Below are 6,138 nucleotides of genomic sequence, written 5' to 3' on the forward strand. Positions count from 1 at the left end.
CAAAATGAAAGTATCTTCTGTTTTTTCTTATTGTAAAGCATGTGAAAATCCTCCATGACCTTATTCCTCAGAGAAAAGTACCATTATCAATTTGAAGTCATTTTATACAGACTTTTCTTTGCACATATTAACAGAGGTGGCTATTGGTAAGGAAACTTTTTCTAAAGGAATCATACTCTACATGTAAGAGGCATTGGAAACAGAGTGACTCCATCTTGAATAGGGGATGGGGACAATGAGGCTGAGACCTGGCTGGGCTGCATTCCCAGGAGGTCAGGCATTTTTAGTCACAGGATGAGATAGGAAGTCGACAGGACTGGTTTCACAAGATACAGGTTACAAAGACCCTGCTGATAAAACCAGATGTGGTAAAGAAGCCAGCCAAAACCCACCAAAATCAAGATGGTGATGAAAGCCACCTCTGGTGGTCCTCATTGATCATTGTAGGCTAATTATAATGCAATAGCATGTTAAAAAGACACTCCCATCAGCACCATGGCAGTTTACAAATGCCACAGCAACATCCAGAAGTTATCCTAGATGGTCTACGAAGGGGAGGAACCCTCAGTTCCTGGGACTCCCTACTCCTTTCCCGGGAAACTCATGAATAGTCCACCCCTTATTTAGCATATAATCAAGGAATAACCATAAGTATATTTGGTCAAGCGGCCCATACCGCTGCTCTGCCTGTAGAGTTGCTACCCTTGAATTCCTTTACTTTTCTTAATAATCTTGCTTTCACTTTACTCTGTTGGCTTGCTTTTGAATTCTTTCCTGCATGAAGTCAAGAACCCATGTGGCCTCCCAGGCTGGACCCCAGTTGTGGCGTTCACTCTGTGCCAGAATGACTCTTCTCTAAACTACTTTTTTCATTTAACAGTAGATTCCCTGTCATTGCTGATAGCTCATTCTTCTAACATCTATGCAGTGTCCATTTATTTATCAGATCCTCTCTTAATGAACGTTAGGTTCATTTGGGGTTCAATTCAATCCAATACAACAAATATTTATTTTATGCCAGACACTAAGTGAAGTACTCGAAAACCTGCAACATAACTGGGAGAGGCCCTGGCTGTCAGTTTTTGACTGCAGGGATCACAGAAGACACACCAGGATGAAAGTCAAATAGCCTTGGTTTACGTCTGTGCTCGGTGGCCTTGGGTAATGACTTCATGTCTCTAAGACACTCACCTCAGAGCTGTTGGGAAGAATCCGTGATCTTACCTGGGTGGGAGCACTTGGCTAAGAGTGGTACCTTCCCTTCTGATTTGGGTGTCATGCTCAGAGTAGATCACAACTACACACCTGCACACATACATTTTTTGTTTGGTTTTTACTTTTATTTTTCCTTTTTAACCAAATTATTGCTTTTAAAGTCAATTTAGAACAGCCTGATCCAAACAAGCTATCAAAGCAACGTAGTAGAACAGTTAACAACACTGGCTCCAGAGTCAGGCAGGCTCGGACTTCATTCCTAGCATCAGTTGTGGGACCTCTGCACCTCAGTTTGTTCATCTGTCAAATGGGCATGATAGTAGGAACTACAGTTGACCCCTGAACAACACAGGTTTGGACTTGCACGAGTTCACTTATTCACAGATTTTATTTTTTCAACCAAAGGCAGACCAAAAATATAGTATTCAGCTGGGGCAGTGGCTCACATCTGTAATCCCAGCACTTCGGGAGGCTGAGGCGGGTAGATCACTTGAGATCAGGAGTTCAAGACCAGCCTGGCCAACATGGTGAAACCCCATCCTACTAAAAATACAAAAATTAGCCGGGCATAGTGGCAGGTGCCTGTAATCCCAGCTACTCGGAGGCTGAGGCAGGAGAATTGCTTGAACCCAGGAGGCAGAGGTTGCAGTGAGCCAAGACGGTGCCACTGCACTCCAGCCTCAGCGACAGAAAGAAACTCCATCTCAAAAACAGCAACAACAACAAAATACGGTATTCTCGGGATGCAAATCCTATGTATATGGAGCACGGATTTATCCTATATGTGGGTTCTTTGGGGCCAACTGCAGGACTTGAGTGTGCTCAAAGTTTAGTGTACTTGGGGGTCCTGAAACCGGTTCCCCACATGTACCAAGGGATGACTGTGTTGCATTGGGTTATTTTGAGGATGCAATCACATTGCACTTATGTAAACATTTACCTAGCTTACATGCCTATGCTCATCAGGCCACAGACCTTCACTCCACATAAGCGAGTCTCATAAAAGGCAGAAAGCTGTAGAGTAAATGGTTTTATGATTTTTTCGTCTAAGACAAAGCACCCCAAGAGCCATGTGGAAGCCCATTGTTAGACAGCACCCCTGCAGGCTTTTGGAATGGCCGTTTCTGTGCAAGGGCCGCCCCGACTGTTGAATCTGCTGGCCTGGTGTTGGCCAGGAGTCTGAGTGATGGCGGCTGCAGTGTGAAAATGATGCCTAAGCCACACAACATCATTCAGTCTTCACAACGACCCTGCTGGTTCTGCCACAGAAATGCCTCTGTGACCTATTTCCTTGTCCCCACCCTCCAGTCATTACCTTTCACCAGAAATATTCCAGGAACATCCTGACACTGATTCTGTCTCTTGCCCTCCGACAAACCAGTGCCTGATAGGTACATATTTCTGAAGCCCAGCTCTAATCACACCCTTCCCCTGCCGTACACTTCACAGTGGTGCCCCGCCGCACGCCAAATGCAATCCAAGCTGGCGCAACTTCCAGGGCTCCCAGGGCCTTGCCTCAGTTTGACCACCTGTTCTCCCTGGACATCTAGTCTACCCTGCACCAAACGGAATCATCCCGATTTTCTTACTTGTACACTTAGTCCTAGAATTCCTTCTCTTCTGTTCATCAGAGGAACATGCTGTTTCCCCAAAATGACTCCCTTACAATGAGTGTTAAGATGACAGTGAAAAGCTGTCAGACACAGTGCTGTGAGACACAAGACAAATCTCAGCCCATGGGATGCACTGTGAAGGTGCTCAGCTATGACTTGGAGCCCTTCCCATGCACTCGCTCTTCTGCCAGCCAGAGGTTCAGCATCTCCTCTCCCTGGCCCCACATCGCTTCTCTGCATATTGAGCCTGAATCCCTGCTCCATTCACCACACATCTGCACATTCCTATCCTCCACATCCTTCAAGCTCCAATTCATATGCCTTCTTTCCATAAAGCCCTCTTTGACGTCTCCTAACTAGAATTAATCTCTCCTTCCTCTAAATCCCCACAACCCTTAAGCTGTGTTTTTTATGCCATTGTTTGCTCCGTGTTTTATTTCCACTGATAAAATGCAATTCTCCATTTCTGCACCCCCGAAAGGATCTGACGGGCTCAGATCATTGAATGAACACCTACAGGAGGGAAGGAAGGAAGCAGTGAGGGAATGCAGCATCAGGACCTCCTCCGCAGGGTCGAGGCTGGCGTCATTCTCCTCTGGAGCATGTGTCACAGGAACAGAAGGGAAGTTGGCTGACTCTTTATCCACGTGGCTGGAGGAAGTGGGGACTAGAGTCTGAGGGTGGCTGGCGACTTGGCTTCCAAAGGTGTTAGGATAGTTCTGCAAATAGACCCTGAAAGTACCAGTTTCAGTCCCATGTGCAAAGGCTGTAAGGACCAGCATGGACAGTTCACTTCCCATTCCCAAAGCACCCTCGGCAGCAGCGGGCCCCACGAGAGTGCTCACATCTTCTCCAAAAGAGGGTCAAATGTGCCTCTACACCCCTATGTGGGCTCCCTGTCTAATCCCTTCTCTCTGTCTCTCTCTCTCTCTGTCTGTCACACACACACACACACACACACGTTCACTTAAAACTTGGCCTCAGAAACAAGTAGAAGACTATGGGGGACAATTCTAAAGGGCAACAATTTAAGAACAAGTCAGTCGTCAAACATTAGTGGTTGGCCTGAGGGTGGCCTGATGCCCGCTTTCCCAAGTCACCCAAATGGAACATTTGGGGTGAACGTGCTCTGGGGTAGAGGTTTCCCAGTTTCAGTGTGTGCCGCCCAGTTTGGCTCTCCATGGAAACTTTTGCCTCCTCCCTCCAGGCATGTTTGCTAATTGAAACAATGAAATGAGCTTCAACTTTTCTTCCACTGAAGAAACCACACACAACATACCCAGGCCAGGCCTGTAGCTGGCACCGTGAGCTGCCCAGTGTGGTATTCAAGGATTCTCGCTCTGTGCCCCCCTGAGAAATGTGAAGTCTGATCGGCCAGATGAGACGTAGACAGCGGTCACAGAGCAGAGTCAGAGACTTCTGTTGGACACGAGCAAGAACTCCCTGACCCAGAGGATTATTAGACGACGAATGGGCCCAAGAAGGCAAAATCTGCCCCCAGAGATGTGGGGGAAAAAGGGGGCATCCAATGCATTACAAGCCTTGAGGGGGCTCTGGCAAGGCCTGATATCCCCTGACTGAGGCCTGTTTAAACTCACTTCATTCTCCATTCATCCGCCAGTCATAGCGATTCCAGGCACCGTTCCAGGCAGCTCAAAGACACACCAAATTAGCCGCATGCTAGCGGCGTTTTAAATTGCTGTGGTCTCCTAGGTATTTCAGGTTGGGTCACAATCCTCACTTGAGAGGAGACATCAGGACTTACTTCACATCTCACAAGCCTGGTGTGGAGTTTAATGTATGTATGTGTTGTGTGTGTGTGTGCGTGTGTGCGTGGCATGGGTGTGTGTGATGTGTTTGTGTGATGTGCATTGTCTGTGGTATCTATATGTGTTGTTCGTGTGTGTGGCGTGTGTGTGTGCAATGTGTGTGTGGTGTGTGTGTGGCATGTATGTAGTTTGTGTGTGTGGAGCGTATACTGTGTGTGGTATGTATATGTGTTGTTTCTGTGTGTGATGTGTATGTATGTGTGTGTGTGTGTGTGTGTGTGTGTGTATGTGGTGTGTGTGTGCGGTGGTGTGTATGGTGTGTATGTGATGTGTTTGTGTGTGGTGTGTATGTGGTGTGTTTGTGCAGTATGTGTGTATTGTGTGTGGTATGTATGCAGTTTGTGTGTGTGGTGTGTATACTGTGTGTGGTATGTATATGTATTGTTTCTGTGTGTGATGTGTATGTATGTGTGTGTGGTGTGTGTATGTGTGTATGTGTGTGTATGTGGTGTGTGTGCATAGTGGTGTGTATGGTGTGTATGTGGTATGTTTGTGTGTGGTGTGTATGTGGTGTGTTTGTGTAGTATGTGTGTATTGTGTGTGGTGTGTATGTGTGTAGTGTGTGTTGTGTGTGATATGTATGTATGGTGTTTGTGTGTGGTGTGTATGTGTGGTGTGTATCTTGTATGTGGTATGTATGTGTGCTGTGTGTGGTGTGTTTGTGCTTTGTGTGTATTGTGGTATGTATGCATGATATTTGTGTATGGTGTGTATGTGTGGTGTGTTTATGTAGTGTGTGTTGTGTGTGGTATGTATGTGTGGTGTTCAGTGTGTTTGTTGTGTGTGTTGTGTGTGATATGTATCTGTGATGTTTGTGTGTGGTGTGTATGTGTGGTGTGTGTGTGAAGTGTGTGTGTTGTGTGGTATGTATGTGTGGTGTTTGTGTGTGGTGTGCATGTGTGGTGTGTGTGTGTGGTGTGTGTGTATGGTGTGTTTGTGTGATGTGTGTGATGTGTGGTGTTTGTGTATGTGGTGTGTATGTGTGTGTGGTGTGTATATTGTGTGTATATTGTGCGTGGTATGTGTGGGTGTTGTTTGTGTGTGTGATGTGCATGTGTGGGGTGTGTGTGGGTAGTGCGTGTGGTGTGTGGCATGTATGTGTTTTATCTGTGTGTGTGCTGTGTGTGTTGGCGTAGGGGAGGAGTGTGTGTGTGTGTGTGTGTGTGTACAGGTACTGGGGTAAGGGCAAAGCATGAGGACCAGAACCTCTTCCTACCAGGCTGATGGTAGACTGAATCTTCTACCCATGTGTATCTAAAACCTCAACGAAAACAAAAGGGCTCCTTTACTGGGTGCCTTCCAGCAGCAGAAGAGGTTTCTAAGCCAACCAGAGGCTGTTTATGGTGGCCACAAATGGGGCATGTTACCCTGCAGGCCCCTGACCCACAGCTCCCATCACCATGGGCCAGGGTTCCTATAAATGAAATTCTTCAAGGGCCCAAATCCAGTCAGCCTTTCCATTCCACTCCACCCCCTCCACC

General features: G+C 46.9%; 1 protein-coding gene across 1 annotated transcript in view; it reads right to left on the minus strand.

Annotated features, from left to right (window-relative positions):
• RHEX (regulator of hemoglobinization and erythroid cell expansion) overlaps positions 1-6,138 on the minus strand; it is a 113,886-nt gene that overhangs the window by 92,728 nt on the left and 15,020 nt on the right. The window lies entirely within an intron of this gene.

Source organism: Macaca thibetana, chromosome 1 (assembly GCF_024542745.1).
Source record: "Macaca thibetana thibetana isolate TM-01 chromosome 1, ASM2454274v1, whole genome shotgun sequence".
NCBI classification, from domain to species: Eukaryota; Metazoa; Chordata; class Mammalia; order Primates; family Cercopithecidae; genus Macaca; species Macaca thibetana.